Source organism: Leuresthes tenuis, unplaced genomic scaffold (assembly GCF_036924035.1).
Source record: "Leuresthes tenuis unplaced genomic scaffold, fLeuTen1.0.hap1 SCAF_9, whole genome shotgun sequence".
NCBI lineage: Eukaryota > Metazoa > Chordata > Actinopteri > Atheriniformes > Atherinopsidae > Leuresthes > Leuresthes tenuis.
In genome coordinates this window covers 36,915,370-36,936,697 of record NW_027325363.1, presented here as the reverse complement: position 1 = coordinate 36,936,697, position 21,328 = coordinate 36,915,370, and the positions used below count along the sequence as shown (strand labels likewise).

The window sequence follows — 21,328 nt, the reverse complement described above, 5'->3', positions numbered from 1 at the left end:
GCCTTGCCAGTGAAAACCATTCTCCAGGAGAAGTGTGAAGTGTCAGAAGTGGGATTAGAACCCACGCCTCCAGGGGAGACTGCGACCTTAACGCAGCGCCTTAGACCACTCGGCCATCCTGACCATAAAAGGAATTCTTGCACAATAGTGTCGGTGGGCCCAGGGATCATTCGAGTGAATATGTGGATCTGCATGGTGTTCAAGTGTATTGGCTGTTGTTTAAGAGGACTCCTGAGGCAAACAAATAGTAGGCATAGCATTTGGAAGCAAGAACTCTTCAGATGTAAAATGGCTGCAACATTCTTTAAACTGGACGACACAGTGCCAGAATAGCAATACAACATAGCATAGCCAAGCAAGGAGTGAAGTTTGGTTGCCTTGCCAGTGAAAACCATTCTATTGGAGAAGGTTGCTTTGTCAGAAGTTGGATTTGAACCCACGCCTCCAGGGGGGGAGGAGTGTCGGCGGGCCCAGGGATTTTCGAGTGACTATGTGGGTCTAAGTGCTGTTCAAGTGTATTGGCTGTTGTTTAAGAGGACTCCTGAGGCAAACAAATAGTAGGCATAGCATTTGGAAGCAAGAACTCTTCAGATGTAAAACGGCTGCAACAATCTTTAAACTGGACGACACAGTGCCAGAATAGCAATACAACATAGCATAGCCAAGCAAGGAGTGAACTTGGGTAGCCTTGCCAGTGAAAATCATTCTGTTGGAGAAGTTTGCATTGTCAGAAGTGGAATTTGAACCCCGCCTCCAAGGGAAACTGCGGTCTTAACGCAGCACTTTAAAGGCCAAGCGTCGTTGCCGTGATGGCTCGAGCGAGCGGTGTTGATGACTTCACGCGGTCGTCCCGACCATATATTGTGGCTGGAGTCAATGCGACAGTCGTTGCAGTCTTTTCAGTCACAGAGGTGTCGCTGCTACGGGAAGGTTACCGCTAATAACTCCACAACGAGTAAAATGGAGAAGAAAACAAGAGCAGGAAGAGTAGCACTGTCATCAATGATCAGCATTCTCACCTCTGCTTACATAATAGCTGATGAGCCTCCAGAATTTGGAATTTCAAGAGGCATGATGATGCCCATCTCACCTCCAAATTCCTAAGCATTCTCACCTCTACTTACATAATAGCTGATCAGCCTCCAGAAGTTGAAATTTCAATAGGCATGATGATGCCCATCTCACCTCCAAATTCCTGAGCATTCTCACCTATTACTTACATAATAGCTGAGACTGCAGAAGTTGAAATTTCAATAGATGTGTTATCACCATTATAGTCTGATGTGGTACTTAGAAAACTGTTTTGATATTCTCACCCATCTTAGACCTAAATGTGAATAGCCCCCCTTCAAATAGCCTGATATGAATCCAGTTTGCTTCGGTCAAAAGCCCTGTCCTGTTGTCCTATGATACGGTACCGGGGGTTTGAAAAATCTGCATAAGGGTCCAAAGTAGAATCTATTTACAACCTATCAACACTGCAAAGGGAAAAAAAAACTCTAGCTTCTTCTGAAGCAAACATTCTATTTTTTATTGTTTTGATGATGCGGAATATCCTACATCTACCACAAGGCAGAATTTCTGGGTGTTGCCACCAAGATTCAAGCGTTTATTGTCATATATACAGTGCATGTTAGAAACACATTCCTGTACAATGAGATTCTTGTTGAGCCCTTTTCACCACTTGCATGCTGCAGATCATGCCTAGTTTCTTCTCAATTGCTTTGCGTGATTCAAAACATTCCTTTAAAAGGCACCTCAAATGGGACACAAAACTATTATTTCGCTCCTTGGCTACGGTAGTCTTTTCAAATGACGACTGTATCTCTCCCATCGAAATTCCTCGTTAGTATAATGGTCAGTATCTCCGCTTGTCACGCGGAAGATAGGGGTTCGATTCCACGACGGGGAGAGCTAGGCCTTTTATCACATGCCTCCCACCAAGTATAATCTAATTCACCCACCCTCAGCCAAGTTCCCTCTTGCAAACAGTCACCTCCCTTACAAATCACTCAAAACCAGCAGCTCTTACACCAGCCTTTATTACATGCTGTCATCTCATATTCAACTATCTTACACTTGTTTGCTTTTATCAAAGCACTTTGGAAGGCATTTCACTTGGCACCAAATGTATTGCCACCACGAGAAGCCTGGCCTGCAGGGACTATCTTCCCCCTAACCTCTCCTTCATACCACTCTTCCATAAAGCTCACTTCCAAGTACCTTGTCCAACAACAGAAAACCTGTGGTTTCATTCTTGTCTTGTCCAAAGCCAAGAAGGACTTTGCATACCGGGGACGATCTGTCGAGGTCTTTTGTCACGACCAGTGTTTTGTTTTCAGACGATTTTTCCACAAAAATGACAGAAAAACAGGAGGTTTTACGGTGGTGTTGAGTACATGCCAAAATGTTAATATGTAACAATAACTTGAGTTGTGGACAAAGGATTCTCATGCACCAAGCCCCTTCCCTGCGATTCAGAGCGGTCCTAAGACATCAGAGTAACATGACGGCACAAAGAATGTTGCTGTAAACTAGATGATATAGCGCTAGCCACGCATGGAGTAAACGTGGTTTGCCTTGCCAGTGAAAACCATTCTCCAGGAGAAGTGTGAAATGTCAGAAGTGGGATTTGAACCCACGCCTCCAGGGGAGACTGCGACCTTAACGCAGCGCCTTAGACCGCTCGGCCATCCTGACCATGAAAGGGATTCTTGCACAATAGTGTCGGCGGGCCCAGGGATCATTCGAGTGAATATGTGGATCTGCATGGTGTCCAAGTGTCTTGGCTGTTGTTTAAGAGGACTCCTGAGGCAAACAAATAGTAGGCATAGCATTTGGAAGCAAGAACTCTTCAGATGTAAAATGGCTGCAACAATCTTTAAACTGGACGACACAGTGCCAGAATAGCAATACAACATAGCATAGCCAAGCAAGGAGTGAAGTTGGGTTGCCTTGCCAGTGAAAACCATTCTCTTGGAAAAGGTTGCTTTGTCAGAAGTGGGATTTGAACCCACGCCTCCAGGGGAGGGAGGAGGGATCATTCGAGTGAATATGTGGGTCTACGTGCTGTTCATGTGTCTTGGCTGTTGTTTAAGTTGTTTAATAATCACAATAATGTCACATGTACATAAAATCATTTGAGAAATTAAACAGGGGGAAAAAGAGAGCAAAGTGAGGAAAGGTGTGACAAATGAGGTCCCCCAGCAGTCTAAGCCTATAGCAGCTTGGGCAACATGGGATGTTTCAGGATTACCTGAGCCATCCCTAACTATAAGCTTTATCAAAAAGCATTTGGAAGCAAGAACTCTTCAGATGTAAAACGGCCGCAATAATCTTTAAACTAGACGATACAGTGCCAGTTTAGCAATACAACGTAGCATAGCCAAGCAAGGAGTGAACTTGGGTTGCCTTGCCAGTGAAAATCATTCTGTTGGAGAAGTTTGCATTGTCAGAAGTGGAATTTGAACCCCGCCTCCAAGGGAAACTGCGGTCTTAACGCAGCACTTTAAAGGCCAAGCGTCGTTGCCGTGATGGCTCGAGTGAGCGGTGTTGATGACTTCACGCGGTTGTCCCGACCATATATTGTGGCTGGAGTCAATGCGACAGTCGTTGCAGTCTTTTCAGTCACAGAGGTGTCGCTGCTACGGGAAGGTTACCGCTAAGAACTCCACAACGAGTAAAATGGAGAAGAAAACAATGCCCCCGTCAAGAGCAGGAAGAGTAGCACTGTCATCAATGATCAGCATTCTCACCTCTGCTTACATAATAGCTGATGGGCCTCCAGAATTTGGAATTTCAAGAGGCATGATGATGCCCATCTCACCTCCAAATTCCTAAGCATTCTCACCTCTACTTACATAATAGCTGATCAGCCTCCAGAAGTCGAAATTTCAATAGGCGTGATGATGCCCATCTCACCTCCAAATTCCTGAGCATTCTCACCTATTACTTACATAATAGCTGAGACTGCAGAAGTTGAAATTTCAATAGGTGTGTTATCACCATTATAGTCTGATGTGGTACTTAGAATACTGTTTTGATATTCTCACCCATCTTAGGCCTAAATGTGAATAGCCCCCCTTCAAATAGCCTGATATGAATCCAGTTTGCTTCGGTCAAAAGCCCTGTCCTGTTGTCCTATGATACGGTACCGGGGGTTTGAAAAATCTGCATAAGGGTCCAAAGTAGAATCTATTTACAACCTATCAACACTGCAAAGGGAAAAAAAAGTCTAGCTTCTTCTGGAGCAAACATTCTACTTTTTATTGTTTTGATGATGCGGAGTGTCCTACATCTACCACAAGGCAGAATTTCTGGGTGTTGCCACCAAGATTCAAGCGTTTATTGTCATATATACAGTGCATGTTAGAAACACATTCCTGTACAATGAGATTCTTGTTGAGCCCTTTTCACCACTTGCATGCTGCAGATCATGCCTAGTTTCTTCTCAATTGCTTTGCGTGATTCAAAACATTCCTTTAAAAGGCACCTCAAATGGGACACAAAACTCTTATTTTGCTCCTTGGCTACGGTCGTCTTTTCAAATAACGACTGTATCTGTCCCATCGAAATTCCTCGTTAGTATAATGGTCAGTATCTCCGCCTGTCACGCGGAAGATCGGGGTTCCATTCCCCGACGGGGAGAGCTAGGACTTTTATCACATGCCTCCCACCAAGTATAATCTAATTCACCCACCATCAGCCAAGTTCCCTCTTGCAAACAGTCACCTCCCTTACAAAACACTCAAGACCAGCAGCTCTTACACCAGCCCTCAATACATGCTGTCATCTCATATTCAACTATCTTACACTTGTTTGCTTTTATCAAAGCACTTTGGAAGGCATTTCACTTGGCACCAAATGTATTGCCACCACGAGAAGCCTGGCCTGCAGGGACTATCTTCCCCCTAACCTCTCCTTCATACCACTTTTCCATAAAGCTCACTTCCAAGTACCTTGTCCAACAACATAAAACCTGTTGTTTCATTCTTGTCTTGTCCAAAGCCAACAAGGACTTCCCCCTAACCTCTCCTTCATACCACTCTTCCATAAAGCTCACTTCCAAGTACTTTGTCCAACAACAGAAATCCTGTGGTTTCATTCTTGTCTTGTCCAAAGCCAACAATGACTTTGCATACCAGGGACGATCTGTCGAGGTCTTTTGTCACGACCAGTGTTTTGTTTTCAGACGATTTTTCCACAAAAATGACAGAAAAACAGGAGGTTTTACGGTGGTGTTGAGTACATGCCAAAATGTTAATATGTAACAATAACTTGAGTTGTGGACAAAGGATTCTCATGCACCAAGCCCCTTCCCTGCGATTCAGAGCGGTCCTAAGACATCAGAGTAACATGACGGCACAAAGAATGTTGCTGTAAACTAGATGATATAGCGCTAGCCACGCATGGAGTAAACGTGGTTTGCCTTGCCAGTGAAAACCATTCTCCAGGAGAAGTGTGAAATGTCAGAAGTGGGATTTGAACCCACGCCTCCAGGGGAGACTGCGACCTTAACGCAGCGCCTTAGACCGCTCGGCCATCCTGACCATGAAAGGGATTCTTGCACAATAGTGTCGGCGGGCCCAGGGATCATTCGAGTGAATATGTGGATCTGCATGGTGTTCAAGTGTCTTGGCTGTTGTTTAAGAGGACTCCTGAGGCAAACAAATAGTAGGCATAGCATTTGGAAGCAAGAACTCTTCAGATGTAAAACGGCTGCAACAATCTTTAAACTGGACGACACAGTGCCAGAATAGCAATACAACATAGCATAGCCAAGCAAGGAGTGAAGTTGGGTTGCCTCACCAGTGAAAACCATTCTCTTGGAAAAGGTTGCTTTGTCAGAAGTGGGATTTGAACCCACGCCTCCAGGGGAGGGAGGAGGGATCATTCGAGTGAATATGTGGGTCTACGTGCTGTTCATGTGTCTTGGCTGTTGTTTAAGTTGTTTAATAATCACAATAATGTCACGTGTACATAAAATCATTTGAGAAATTAAACAGGGGGAAAAAGAGAGCAAAGTGAGGAAAGGTGTGACAAATGAGGTCCCCCAGCAGTCTAAGCCTATAGCAGCTTGGGCAACATGGGATGTTTCAGGATTACCTGAGCCATCCCTAACTATAAGCTTTATCAAAAAGCATTTGGAAGCAAGAACTCTTCAGATGTAAAACGGCCGCAATAATCTTTAAACTAGACGATACAGTGCCAGTTTAGCAATACAACGTAGCATAGCCAAGCAAGGAGTGAACTTGGGTTGCCTTGCCAGTGAAAATCATTCTGTTGGAGAAGTTTGCATTGTCAGAAGTGGAATTTGAACCCCGCCTCCAAGGGAAACTGCGGTCTTAACGCAGCACTTTAAAGGCCAAGCGTCGTTGCCGTGATGGCTCGAGCGAGCGGTGTTGATGACTTCACGCGGTTGTCCCGACCATATATTGTGGCTGGAGTCAATGCGACAGTCGTTGCAGTCTTTTCAGTCACAGAGGTGTCGCTGCTACGGGAAGGTTACCGCTAAGAACTCCACAACGAGTAAAATGGAGAAGAAAACAATGCCCCCGTCAAGAGCAGGAAGAGTAGCACTGTCATCAATGATCAGCATTCTCACCTCTGCTTACATAATAGCTGATGAGCCTCCAGAATTTGGAATTTCAAGAGGCATGATGATGCCCATCTCACCTCCAAATTCCTAAGCATTCTCACCCATTACTTACATAATAGCTGATGAGCCTCCAGAAGTCGAAATTTCAATAGGCGTGATGATGCCCATCTCACCTCCAAATTCCTGAGCATTCTCACCTATTACTTACATAATAGCTGAGACTGCAGAAGTTGAAATTTCAATAGGTGTGTTATCACCATTATAGTCTGATGTGGTACTTAGAATACTGTTTTGATTTTCTCACCCATCTTAGGCCTAAATGTGAATAGCCCCCCTTCAAATAGACTGATATGAATCCAGTTTGCTTCGGTCAAAAGCCCTGTCCTGTTGTCCTATGATACGGTACCGGGGGTTTGAAAAATCTGCATAAGGGTCCAAAGTAGAATCTATTTACAACCTATCAACACTGCAAAGGGAAAAAAAAACTCTAGCTTCTTCTGAAGCAAACATTCTATTTTTTATTGTTTTGATGATGCGGAATATCCTACATCTACCACAAGGCAGAATTTCTGGGTGTTGCCACCAAGATTCAAGCGTTTATTGTCATATATACAGTGCATGTTAGAAACACATTCCTGTACAATGAGATTCTTGTTGAGCCCTTTTCACCACTTGCATGCTGCAGATCATGCCTAGTTTCTTCTCAATTGCTTTGCGTGATTCAAAACATTCCTTTAAAAGGCACCTCAAATGGGACACAAAACTCTTATTTTGCTCCTTGGCTACGGTCGTCTTTTCAAATAACGACTGTATCTGTCCCATCGAAATTCCTCGTTAGTATAATGGTCAGTATCTCCGCCTATCACGCGGAAGATCGGGGTTCCATTCCCCGACGGGGAGAGCTAGGACTTTTATCACATGCCTCCCACCAAGTATAATCTAATTCACCCACCATCAGCCAAGTTCCCTCTTGCAAACAGTCACCTCCCTTACAAATCACTCAAGACCAGCAGCTCTTACACCACCCTTCAATACATGCTGTCATCTCATATTCAACTATCTTACACTTGTTTGCTTTTATCAAAGCACTTTGGAAGGCATTTCACTTGGCACCAAATGTATTGCCAACACGAGAAGCCTGGCCTGCAGGGACTATCTTCCCCCTAACCTCTCCTTCATACCACTCTTCCAAAAAGCTCACTTCCAAGTACCTTGTCCAACAACAGAAATCCTGTGGTTTCATTCTTGTCTTGTCCAAAGCCAACAAGGACTTTGCATACCAGGGACGATCTGTCGAGGTCTTTTGTCACGACCAGTGTTTTGTTTTCAGACGATTTTTCCACAAAAATGACAGAAAAACAGGAGGTTTTACGGTGGTGTTGAGTACATGCCAAAATGTTAATATGTAACAATAACTTGAGTTGTGGACAAAGGATTCTCATGCACCAAGCCCCTTCCCTGCGATTCAGAGCGGTCCTAAGACATCAGAGTAACATGACGGCACAAAGAATGTTGCTGTAAACTAGATGATATAGCGCTAGCCACGCATGGAGTAAATGTGGTTTGCCTTGCCAGTGAAAACCATTCTCCAGGAGAAGTGTGAAGTGTCAGAAGTGGGATTAGAACCCACGCCTCCAGGGGAGACTGCGACCTTAACGCAGCGCCTTAGACCACTCGGCCATCCTGACCATAAAAGGAATTCTTGCACAATAGTGTCGGCGGGCCCAGGGATCATTCGAGTGAATATGTGGATCTGCATGGTGTTCAAGTGTATTGGCTGTTGTTTAAGAGGACTCCTGAGGCAAACAAATAGTAGGCATAGCATTTGGAAGCAAGAACTCTTCAGATGTAAAACGGCCGCAATAATCTTTAAACTAGACGATACAGTGCCAGTTTAGCAATACAACGTAGCATAGCCAAGCAAGGAGGGAACTTGGGTTGCCTTGCCAGTAAAAATCATTCTGTTGGAGAAGTTTGCAATGTCAGAAGTGGAATTTGAACCCCGCCTCCAAGGGAAACTGCGGTCTTAAAGCAGCACTTTAAAGGCCAAGCGTCGTTGCCGTGATGGCTCGAGCGAGCGTTGTTGATGACTTCAGGCTGTCGTTCCGACCATATATTGTGGCTGGAGTCGATGCGCCAGTCGTTGCAGTCTTTTCAGTCACATAGGTGTCGCTGCTACAGGAAGGTTACCGCTAACAACTCCACAACGAGGAAAATGGAGAAGAAAACAAGAGCAGGAAGAGTAGCACTGTCATCAATGATCAGCATTCTCACCTCTGCTTACATAATAGCTGATGAGCCTCCAGAATTTGGAATTTCAAGAGGCATGATGATGCCCATCTCACCTCCAAATTCCTAAGCATTCTCACCCATTACTTACATAATAGCTGAGACTGCAGAAGTTGAAATTTCAATAGGTGTGTTATCACCATTATAGTCTGATGTGGTACTTAGAATACTGTTTTGATATTCTCACCCATCTTAGGCCTAAATGTGAATAGCCCCCCTTCAAATAGCCTGATATGAATCCAGTTTGCTTCGGTCAAAAGCCCTGTCCTGTTGTCCTATGATACGGTACCGGGGGTTTGAAAAATCTGCATAAGGGTCCAAAGTAAAATCTATTTACAACTTATCAACACTGCAAAGGGAAAAAAAAAGTCTAGCTTCTTCTGGAGCAAACATTGTACTTTTTATTGTTTTGATGATGCGGAGTGTCCTACATCTACCACAAGGCAGAATTTCTGGGTGTTGCCACCAAGATTCAAGATTCAAGCGTTTATTGTCATATATACAGTGCATGTTAGAAACACATTCCTGTACAATGAGATTCTTGTTGAGCCCTTTTCACCACTTGCATGCTGCAGATCATGCCTAGTTTCTTCTCAATTGCTTTGCGTGATTCAAAACATTCCTTTAAAAGGCACCTAAAATGGGACACAAAACTCTTATTTTGCTCCTTGGCTACGGTAGTCTTTTCAAATGACGACTGTATCTGTCCCATCGAAATTCCTCGTTAGTATAATGGTCAGTATCTCCGCCTGTCACGTGGAAGATCGGGGTTCCATTCCCCGACGGGGAGAGCTAGGACTTTTATCACATGCCTCCCACCAAGTATAATCTAATTCACCCACCATCAGCCAAGTTCCCTCTTGCAAACAGTCACCTCCCTTACAAATCACTCAAGACCAGCAGCTCTTACACCAGCCTTCAATACATGCTGTCATCTCATATTCAACTATCTTACACTTGTTTGCTTTTATCAAAGCACTTTGGAAGGCATTTCACTTGGCACCAAATGTATTGCCACCACGAGAAGCCTGGCCTGCAGGGACCTCTATCTTCTCCCTAAACTCTCCTTCATAAGACTCTTCCATAAAGCTCACTTCCAAGTACTTTGTCCAACAACAGAAAACCTGTTGTTTCATTATTGTCTTGTCCAAAGCCAACAAGGACTTTGCATACCAGGGACGATCTGTCGAGGTCTTTTGTCACGGCGAGTGTTATGTTTTCAGACGATTTTTCCACAAAAATGACAGAAAAACAGGAGGTTTTACGGTGGTGTTGAGTACATGCCAAAATGTTAATATGTAACAATAACTTGAGCTGTGGACAAAGGATTCTCATGCACCAAGCCCCTTCCCTGCGATTCAGAGCGGTCCTAAGACATCAGAGTAACATGACGGCACAAAGAATGTTGCTGTAAACTAGATGATATAGCGCTAGCCACGCATGGAGTAAACGTGGTTTGCCTTGCCAGTGAAAACCATTCTCCAGGAGAAGTGTGAAATGTCAGAAGTGGGATTTGAACCCACGCCTCCAGGGAGACTGTGACCTTAACGCAGCGCCTTAGACCGCTCGGCCATCCTGACCATGAAAGGGATTCTTGCACAATAGTGTCGGCGGGCCCAGGGATCATTCGAGTGAATATGTGGATCTGCATGGTGTTCAAGTGTCTTGGCTGTTGTTTAAGAGGACTCCTGAGGCAAACAAATAGTAGGCATAGCATTTGGAAGCAAGAACTCTTCAGATGTAAAACGGCTGCAACAATCTTTAAACTGGACGACACAGTGCCAGAATAGCAATACAACATAGCATAGCCAAGCAAGGAGTGAAGTTGGGTTGCCTCACCAGTGAAAACCATTCTCTTGGAAAAGGTTGCTTTGTCAGAAGTGGGATTTGAACCCACGCCTCCAGGGGAGGGAGGAGGGATCATTCGAGTGAATATGTGGGTCTACGTGCTGTTCATGTGTCTTGGCTGTTGTTTAAGTTGTTTAATAATCACAATAATGTCACGTGTACATAAAATCATTTGAGAAATTAAACAGGGGGAAAAAGAGAGCAAAGTGAGGAAAGGTGTGACAAATGAGGTCCCCCAGCAGTCTAAGCCTATAGCAGCTTGGGCAACATGGGATGTTTCAGGATTACCTGAGCCATCCCTAACTATAAGCTTTATCAAAAAGCATTTGGAAGCAAGAACTCTTCAGATGTAAAACGGCCGCAATAATCTTTAAACTAGACGATACAGTGCCAGTTTAGCAATACAACGTAGCATAGCCAAGCAAGGAGTGAACTTGGGTTGCCTTGCCAGTGAAAATCATTCTGTTGGAGAAGTTTGCATTGTCAGAAGTGGAATTTGAACCCCGCCTCCAAGGGAAACTGCGGTCTTAACGCAGCACTTTAAAGGCCAAGCGTCGTTGCCGTGATGGCTCGAGCGAGCGGTGTTGATGACTTCACGCGGTTGTCCCGACCATATATTGTGGCTGGAGTCAATGCGACAGTCGTTGCAGTCTTTTCAGTCACAGAGGTGTCGCTGCTACGGGAAGGTTACCGCTAAGAACTCCACAACGAGTAAAATGGAGAAGAAAACAATGCCCCCGTCAAGAGCAGGAAGAGTAGCACTGTCATCAATGATCAGCATTCTCACCTCTGCTTACATAATAGCTGATGAGCCTCCAGAATTTGGAATTTCAAGAGGCATGATGATGCCCATCTCACCTCCAAATTCCTAAGCATTCTCACCCATTACTTACATAATAGCTGATGAGCCTCCAGAAGTCGAAATTTCAATAGGCGTGATGATGCCCATCTCACCTCCAAATTCCTGAGCATTCTCACCTATTACTTACATAATAGCTGAGACTGCAGAAGTTGAAATTTCAATAGGTGTGTTATCACCATTATAGTCTGATGTGGTACTTAGAATACTGTTTTGATTTTCTCACCCATCTTAGGCCTAAATGTGAATAGCCCCCCTTCAAATAGACTGATATGAATCCAGTTTGCTTCGGTCAAAAGCCCTGTCCTGTTGTCCTATGATACGGTACCGGGGGTTTGAAAAATCTGCATAAGGGTCCAAAGTAGAATCTATTTACAACCTATCAACACTGCAAAGGGAAAAAAAAACTCTAGCTTCTTCTGAAGCAAACATTCTATTTTTTATTGTTTTGATGATGCGGAATATCCTACATCTACCACAAGGCAGAATTTCTGGGTGTTGCCACCAAGATTCAAGCGTTTATTGTCATATATACAGTGCATGTTAGAAACACATTCCTGTACAATGAGATTCTTGTTGAGCCCTTTTCACCACTTGCATGCTGCAGATCATGCCTAGTTTCTTCTCAATTGCTTTGCGTGATTCAAAACATTCCTTTAAAAGGCACCTCAAATGGGACACAAAACTCTTATTTTGCTCCTTGGCTACGGTCGTCTTTTCAAATAACGACTGTATCTGTCCCATCGAAATTCCTCGTTAGTATAATGGTCAGTATCTCCGCCTATCACGCGGAAGATCGGGGTTCCATTCCCCGACGGGGAGAGCTAGGACTTTTATCACATGCCTCCCACCAAGTATAATCTAATTCACCCACCATCAGCCAAGTTCCCTCTTGCAAACAGTCACCTCCCTTACAAATCACTCAAGACCAGCAGCTCTTACACCACCCTTCAATACATGCTGTCATCTCATATTCAACTATCTTACACTTGTTTGCTTTTATCAAAGCACTTTGGAAGGCATTTCACTTGGCACCAAATGTATTGCCAACACGAGAAGCCTGGCCTGCAGGGACTATCTTCCCCCTAACCTCTCCTTCATACCACTCTTCCAAAAAGCTCACTTCCAAGTACCTTGTCCAACAACAGAAATCCTGTGGTTTCATTCTTGTCTTGTCCAAAGCCAACAAGGACTTTGCATACCAGGGACGATCTGTCGAGGTCTTTTGTCACGACCAGTGTTTTGTTTTCAGACGATTTTTCCACAAAAATGACAGAAAAACAGGAGGTTTTACGGTGGTGTTGAGTACATGCCAAAATGTTAATATGTAACAATAACTTGAGTTGTGGACAAAGGATTCTCATGCACCAAGCCCCTTCCCTGCGATTCAGAGCGGTCCTAAGACATCAGAGTAACATGACGGCACAAAGAATGTTGCTGTAAACTAGATGATATAGCGCTAGCCACGCATGGAGTAAACGTGGTTTGCCTTGCCAGTGAAAACCATTCTCCAGGAGAAGTGTGAAATGTCAGAAGTGGGATTTGAACCCACGCCTCCAGGGGAGACTGCGACCTTAACGCAGCGCCTTAGACCGCTCGGCCATCCTGACCATGAAAGGGATTCTTGCACAATAGTGTCGGCGGGCCCAGGGATCATTCGAGTGAATATGTGGATCTGCATGGTGTTCAAGTGTCTTGGCTGTTGTTTAAGAGGACTCCTGAGGCAAACAAATAGTAGGCATAGCATTTGGAAGCAAGAACTCTTCAGATGTAAAACGGCTGCAACAATCTTTAAACTGGACGACACAGTGCCAGAATAGCAATACAACATAGCATAGCCAAGCAAGGAGTGAAGTTGGGTTGCCTCACCAGTGAAAACCATTCTCTTGGAAAAGGTTGCTTTGTCAGAAGTGGGATTTGAACCCACGCCTCCAGGGGAGGGAGGAGGGATCATTCGAGTGAATATGTGGGTCTACGTGCTGTTCATGTGTCTTGGCTGTTGTTTAAGTTGTTTAATAATCACAATAATGTCACGTGTACATAAAATCATTTGAGAAATTAAACAGGGGGAAAAAGAGAGCAAAGTGAGGAAAGGTGTGACAAATGAGGTCCCCCAGCAGTCTAAGCCTATAGCAGCTTGGGCAACATGGGATGTTTCAGGATTACCTGAGCCATCCCTAACTATAAGCTTTATCAAAAAGCATTTGGAAGCAAGAACTCTTCAGATGTAAAACGGCCGCAATAATCTTTAAACTAGACGATACAGTGCCAGTTTAGCAATACAACGTAGCATAGCCAAGCAAGGAGTGAACTTGGGTTGCCTTGCCAGTGAAAATCATTCTGTTGGAGAAGTTTGCATTGTCAGAAGTGGAATTTGAACCCCGCCTCCAAGGGAAACTGCGGTCTTAACGCAGCACTTTAAAGGCCAAGCGTCGTTGCCGTGATGGCTCGAGCGAGCGGTGTTGATGACTTCACGCGGTTGTCCCGACCATATATTGTGGCTGGAGTCAATGCGACAGTCGTTGCAGTCTTTTCAGTCACAGAGGTGTCGCTGCTACGGGAAGGTTACCGCTAAGAACTCCACAACGAGTAAAATGGAGAAGAAAACAATGCCCCCGTCAAGAGCAGGAAGAGTAGCACTGTCATCAATGATCAGCATTCTCACCTCTGCTTACATAATAGCTGATGAGCCTCCAGAATTTGGAATTTCAAGAGGCATGATGATGCCCATCTCACCTCCAAATTCCTAAGCATTCTCACCCATTACTTACATAATAGCTGATGAGCCTCCAGAAGTCGAAATTTCAATAGGCGTGATGATGCCCATCTCACCTCCAAATTCCTGAGCATTCTCACCTATTACTTACATAATAGCTGAGACTGCAGAAGTTGAAATTTCAATAGGTGTGTTATCACCATTATAGTCTGATGTGGTACTTAGAATACTGTTTTGATTTTCTCACCCATCTTAGGCCTAAATGTGAATAGCCCCCCTTCAAATAGACTGATATGAATCCAGTTTGCTTCGGTCAAAAGCCCTGTCCTGTTGTCCTATGATACGGTACCGGGGGTTTGAAAAATCTGCATAAGGGTCCAAAGTAGAATCTATTTACAACCTATCAACACTGCAAAGGGAAAAAAAAACTCTAGCTTCTTCTGAAGCAAACATTCTATTTTTTATTGTTTTGATGATGCGGAATATCCTACATCTACCACAAGGCAGAATTTCTGGGTGTTGCCACCAAGATTCAAGCGTTTATTGTCATATATACAGTGCATGTTAGAAACACATTCCTGTACAATGAGATTCTTGTTGAGCCCTTTTCACCACTTGCATGCTGCAGATCATGCCTAGTTTCTTCTCAATTGCTTTGCGTGATTCAAAACATTCCTTTAAAAGGCACCTCAAATGGGACACAAAACTCTTATTTTGCTCCTTGGCTACGGTCGTCTTTTCAAATAACGACTGTATCTGTCCCATCGAAATTCCTCGTTAGTATAATGGTCAGTATCTCCGCCTATCACGCGGAAGATCGGGGTTCCATTCCCCGACGGGGAGAGCTAGGACTTTTATCACATGCCTCCCACCAAGTATAATCTAATTCACCCACCATCAGCCAAGTTCCCTCTTGCAAACAGTCACCTCCCTTACAAATCACTCAAGACCAGCAGCTCTTACACCACCCTTCAATACATGCTGTCATCTCATATTCAACTATCTTACACTTGTTTGCTTTTATCAAAGCACTTTGGAAGGCATTTCACTTGGCACCAAATGTATTGCCAACACGAGAAGCCTGGCCTGCAGGGACTATCTTCCCCCTAACCTCTCCTTCATACCACTCTTCCAAAAAGCTCACTTCCAAGTACCTTGTCCAACAACAGAAATCCTGTGGTTTCATTCTTGTCTTGTCCAAAGCCAACAAGGACTTTGCATACCAGGGACGATCTGTCGAGGTCTTTTGTCACGACCAGTGTTTTGTTTTCAGACGATTTTTCCACAAAAATGACAGAAAAACAGGAGGTTTTACGGTGGTGTTGAGTACATGCCAAAATGTTAATATGTAACAATAACTTGAGTTGTGGACAAAGGATTCTCATGCACCAAGCCCCTTCCCTGCGATTCAGAGCGGTCCTAAGACATCAGAGTAACATGACGGCACAAAGAATGTTGCTGTAAACTAGATGATATAGCGCTAGCCACGCATGGAGTAAATGTGGTTTGCCTTGCCAGTGAAAACCATTCTCCAGGAGAAGTGTGAAGTGTCAGAAGTGGGATTAGAACCCACGCCTCCAGGGGAGACTGCGACCTTAACGCAGCGCCTTAGACCACTCGGCCATCCTGACCATAAAAGGAATTCTTGCACAATAGTGTCGGCGGGCCCAGGGATCATTCGAGTGAATATGTGGATCTGCATGGTGTTCAAGTGTATTGGCTGTTGTTTAAGAGGACTCCTGAGGCAAACAAATAGTAGGCATAGCATTTGGAAGCAAGAACTCTTCAGATGTAAAACGGCCGCAATAATCTTTAAACTAGACGATACAGTGCCAGTTTAGCAATACAACGTAGCATAGCCAAGCAAGGAGGGAACTTGGGTTGCCTTGCCAGTAAAAATCATTCTGTTGGAGAAGTTTGCAATGTCAGAAGTGGAATTTGAACCCCGCCTCCAAGGGAAACTGCGGTCTTAAAGCAGCACTTTAAAGGCCAAGCGTCGTTGCCGTGATGGCTCGAGCGAGCGTTGTTGATGACTTCAGGCTGTCGTTCCGACCATATATTGTGGCTGGAGTCGATGCGCCAGTCGTTGCAGTCTTTTCAGTCACATAGGTGTCGCTGCTACAGGAAGGTTACCGCTAACAACTCCACAACGAGGAAAATGGAGAAGAAAACAAGAGCAGGAAGAGTAGCACTGTCATCAATGATCAGCATTCTCACCTCTGCTTACATAATAGCTGATGAGCCTCCAGAATTTGGAATTTCAAGAGGCATGATGATGCCCATCTCACCTCCAAATTCCTAAGCATTCTCACCCATTACTTACATAATAGCTGAGACTGCAGAAGTTGAAATTTCAATAGGTGTGTTATCACCATTATAGTCTGATGTGGTACTTAGAATACTGTTTTGATATTCTCACCCATCTTAGGCCTAAATGTGAATAGCCCCCCTTCAAATAGCCTGATATGAATCCAGTTTGCTTCGGTCAAAAGCCCTGTCCTGTTGTCCTATGATACGGTACCGGGGGTTTGAAAAATCTGCATAAGGGTCCAAAGTAAAATCTATTTACAACTTATCAACACTGCAAAGGGAAAAAAAAAGTCTAGCTTCTTCTGGAGCAAACATTGTACTTTTTATTGTTTTGATGATGCGGAGTGTCCTACATCTACCACAAGGCAGAATTTCTGGGTGTTGCCACCAAGATTCAAGATTCAAGCGTTTATTGTCATATATACAGTGCATGTTAGAAACACATTCCTGTACAATGAGATTCTTGTTGAGCCCTTTTCACCACTTGCATGCTGCAGATCATGCCTAGTTTCTTCTCAATTGCTTTGCGTGATTCAAAACATTCCTTTAAAAGGCACCTAAAATGGGACACAAAACTCTTATTTTGCTCCTTGGCTACGGTAGTCTTTTCAAATGACGACTGTATCTGTCCCATCGAAATTCCTCGTTAGTATAATGGTCAGTATCTCCGCCTGTCACGTGGAAGATCGGGGTTCCATTCCCCGACGGGGAGAGCTAGGACTTTTATCACATGCCTCCCACCAAGTATAATCTAATTCACCCACCATCAGCCAAGTTCCCTCTTGCAAACAGTCACCTCCCTTACAAATCACTCAAGACCAGCAGCTCTTACACCAGCCTTCAATACATGCTGTCATCTCATATTCAACTATCTTACACTTGTTTGCTTTTATCAAAGCACTTTGGAAGGCATTTCACTTGGCACCAAATGTATTGCCACCACGAGAAGCCTGGCCTGCAGGGACCTCTATCTTCTCCCTAAACTCTCCTTCATAAGACTCTTCCATAAAGCTCACTTCCAAGTACTTTGTCCAACAACAGAAAACCTGTTGTTTCATTATTGTCTTGTCCAAAGCCAACAAGGACTTTGCATACCAGGGACGATCTGTCGAGGTCTTTTGTCACGGCGAGTGTTATGTTTTCAGACGATTTTTCCACAAAAATGACAGAAAAACAGGAGGTTTTACGGTGGTGTTGAGTACATGCCAAAATGTTAATATGTAACAATAACTTGAGCTGTGGACAAAGGATTCTCATGCACCAAGCCCCTTCCCTGCGATTCAGAGCGGTCCTAAGACATCAGAGTAACATGACGGCACAAAGAATGTTGCTGTAAACTAGATGATATAGCGCTAGCCACGCATGGAGTAAACGTGGTTTGCCTTGCCAGTGAAAACCATTCTCCAGGAGAAGTGTGAAATGTCAGAAGTGGGATTTGAACCCACGCCTCCAGGGAGACTGTGACCTTAACGCAGCGCCTTAGACCGCTCGGCCATCCTGACCATGAAAGGGATTCTTGCACAATAGTGTCGGCGGGCCCAGGGATCATTCGAGTGAATATGTGGATCTGCATGGTGTTCAAGTGTCTTGGCTGTTGTTTAAGAGGACTCCTGAGGCAAACAAATAGTAGGCATAGCATTTGGAAGCAAGAACTCTTCAGATGTAAAACGGCTGCAACAATCTTTAAACTGGACGACACAGTGCCAGAATAGCAATACAACATAGCATAGCCAAGCTAATCTTTTTCTTTGGGACAATTCAGGAGAGCATTCACATTATTTTGTTGACAGTGGTTGAAGGTTGTGTGGTTGTTCAACCATTATCTTGGCATGATGATCATGCCTCCCAGAATTTCAGACTCACGTCTTGTCAGTCACTTGGCTGTGAGTCCTGTAGAGATTCTGCTGCTGATGCAGTTAATTTAAGCTGTGGATGAATGTTAGCAGGAGAGAGAACCGAGCAGCACAACATGTCATTTTCACAATGTTCTATATTCAGGAATTCCCTTTTAACAGGTTCAATCCCAGTATTCATTGGTCGACCAATTACGTTTTCATATGAACCCCAAACAAAAACAAATAAATAAACCGAAAAAAATTAATAAAATAAAATAAAATAAAATAAAATAAAATAAAATAAAATAAAATAAAATAAAATAAAATAAAATAAAATAAAATAAAATAAAATAAAAATAAATGAAATGAAAAACAACTGGCCAGTTGATAGAAACCATGTTTTAGGACAGTACCTTTAGACTCACCAACCTGCTGTACAGCATTAATGTGAAATCCAGTACCATCAACTTTTTCTGTGGAAAAACTTGAAACCATTTAGAGAAAACAGCGAGACAAAGACAAAACACAAGACAACATAGAACAAAAGACAAAAGGAAGACAAAGACTCACAGAATTTTGGGAAAAACTTGAGAAGTGTTAGTAAACTATGATTAATTGTTGTATCTCCACCCCCCCGATGAGACTTAGTCTCATCCGTATGTTAGTTCTGCTGAACTCTTCCACTGCAGTTTCTGCTCCTGTGTTGCTGCTGCAGGACAGAAATGTTTGTGGTTAGATTTCATTTTGGGAGCAGCACAGCATCAAGAAAGAAGCCATTTCTTCTTAATGAGTAACTGATTAACCTTTTTGGGATAAATATTGTCTGTCCTCTTAATTCAGCTCAGAGTGCTTTTGATAAAATTTCAGCATGATCTGCTTAATTCTCACTTGTTACTTTATACTAAATTCTATTTAATTCTTACCAGTGGCTGTGTTTCGTGATGCTGAGCCATCCACAGACAGTTCAGGATCAGCATTAATTTTAAATTTTTTAATTATTTATTTATTTTTTTTCATTTAAATTAGAAACACTTCATGTGGTACCAACAGTGTGGCATCAGAGTTTCTTATAACATCACATGATACAATAACATATTTCCATACAAATTAGAATCAAAGACAAAGGTTTATTCTATTTTTCTATTTGTCTTAATTCCTCATTTATTTATTTTTTAGATGAGCCATGTGGCCTTGTGCTGCTAACTTTTTCCTTAGCAGTGCCACAGCATCGCGCTTGTGTTGTCAGACATCAGATCTTTGGTTGGTTATTGATCACTGTTATCTTGCATGCATGCTTTGACCTAAGGGCCCAGATTCTTGATATTATTTTGTAATATTTTTCTTTGCTCGTAGCAGTTTTGGAATGTTAGCTAAATTGTTCAGGATCCTTCTTGTTTTTTCTTGACATGAATTAGACCTTTAATCGTGCAGTTCAAAGCTCTGTGCTTTACCTTACTTAGAGCAGCTCTGCCTCAGTTTATTATGTTTTACTTAATCTTTACTTCTTCCTTCCAGTATGTGTGGATGTATGTGGGTGTATGTGTACGTATAGATGTGTGTGTGTGTCTGTATGTGGCCTTGGGTTTCACTGTTTTGTTTTATTTTCTTCTATCTTGTGAAGCACTTTGTGTTACATTTTCTTGTATGAAAAGTGTTATGAAAATAAAGTTTGATTGATTGATTCATTGATTGATTGCACCAGATTAAACAATTTGGGTCATCTCCCGTGTAATTTCTCGAATGGACCAGAGCACATGATTAAAACTGTTCTCACAGAACATTTTATTCATCCCATTCATATCCTTTTCTTTCGACCAACATGTCATGACTGAGCACAGATTGGATTGTACATATTGTTTCTCAATAAATTGCAATTGAAGTGGATTGTTGCCATTTTTCAGAGATCTTTTAGTCACCTGGTGTGGCGTGGTGGGAAGAGAGGGTGTGTCCAGACTATTGTTGTAGTTCTTTGTCACTTGAGCTTTTAATGTCTGACTTGCACACCGGAGAGGTGTGAAAATTAGTTATTGTAACCTTTATTGTTTCTGCTACTGCGGTTCTACAGTCTAGTCTCCACAGTAGTGTTTTCCTTTGGTTTCATAGTCAGTGGTCCGTTCAGTCTCTGATAGAGTTTTAGTCCCCGTGGTCTAGACTTTGTCAGCAGGTGAGGTTCCTAAGTCAGTCCGGACCTCAGTTAATGTTCTTTCGGTAGGATCTTGAGCCTGAGTACAGTGATCCTTGTGGATCCAGTTACTCAGTCTATTCTCGGTCAACCATACCTTTACACAATGTGTTGTAGCTTCTGCGTCCTGTCCATATAGGAGAGGACCAGTTAAGTTTGTTCACATTCCTGGTCCTGTTCCTTGGTGAGTATTTATGTAACCTGTTGAGATATACTCATCACCGTGTTATTCAGTTGTTTCACATTCACACAAGTTTCCATACTGTAGTACAACAAGGGGTGAGCCTGTTGGTGCAGTTGTAAATGGACAGGGTGTTTCCTCCCTGGCATGACCTCATGTGGGACAACATGACAACATTCATGGTGGCATTTGGAGTAAATCTTAGGCTAACACAATACGTAGAGCTTCAGCCCAGGTTAACTGTGTGTCTGCACAGACTTCTGTTCGACCTTTTTGATGGTTCTATTTGCTCTTTTCACTAGTCCTTGTAAAGCTGGGTGAGAGACTGCACCGAGCTTATGTCTAATTCCAAACATCTTTTCTACTTCTCTTAGTTCTTCATTAGAAAAGTGAGTGAGTACCATTGTCTGATCTTATCACTTCTGGTACCCCAAATCTTGGAATAATTTCTCTTGTAAGCCATTTAATGACTTCTTTTCCTTTTTCGGTTTTAGTAGGTGTGGCTTCTAC

General features: G+C 43.3%; 8 non-coding genes across 8 annotated transcripts; all 8 read right to left on the bottom strand.

Moving 5' to 3' along the window:
- Positions 1-40: 40 nt before the first annotated feature.
- On the bottom strand, positions 41-123 carry trnal-aag (transfer RNA leucine (anticodon AAG)). The gene has a single exon. It is a non-coding gene; the product is annotated as a tRNA-Leu (tRNA).
- A 2,494-nt stretch (positions 124-2,617) lies between these two features.
- Positions 2,618-2,700, bottom strand: trnal-aag (transfer RNA leucine (anticodon AAG)). The gene has a single exon. It is a non-coding gene; the product is annotated as a tRNA-Leu (tRNA).
- A 2,766-nt stretch (positions 2,701-5,466) lies between these two features.
- On the bottom strand, positions 5,467-5,549 carry trnal-aag (transfer RNA leucine (anticodon AAG)). Its single transcript has one exon. It is a non-coding gene; the product is annotated as a tRNA-Leu (tRNA).
- Positions 5,550-8,203: 2,654 nt separating this feature from the next.
- Positions 8,204-8,286, bottom strand: trnal-aag (transfer RNA leucine (anticodon AAG)). Its single transcript has one exon. It is a non-coding gene; the product is annotated as a tRNA-Leu (tRNA).
- A 2,099-nt stretch (positions 8,287-10,385) lies between these two features.
- Positions 10,386-10,467, bottom strand: trnal-aag (transfer RNA leucine (anticodon AAG)). Its single transcript has one exon. It is a non-coding gene; the product is annotated as a tRNA-Leu (tRNA).
- A 2,654-nt stretch (positions 10,468-13,121) lies between these two features.
- On the bottom strand, positions 13,122-13,204 carry trnal-aag (transfer RNA leucine (anticodon AAG)). Its single transcript has one exon. It is a non-coding gene; the product is annotated as a tRNA-Leu (tRNA).
- Positions 13,205-15,858: 2,654 nt separating this feature from the next.
- On the bottom strand, positions 15,859-15,941 carry trnal-aag (transfer RNA leucine (anticodon AAG)). The gene has a single exon. It is a non-coding gene; the product is annotated as a tRNA-Leu (tRNA).
- Positions 15,942-18,040: 2,099 nt separating this feature from the next.
- trnal-aag (transfer RNA leucine (anticodon AAG)) lies at positions 18,041-18,122 on the bottom strand. Its single transcript has one exon. It is a non-coding gene; the product is annotated as a tRNA-Leu (tRNA).
- Between the last annotated feature and the right edge of the window lie 3,206 nt (positions 18,123-21,328).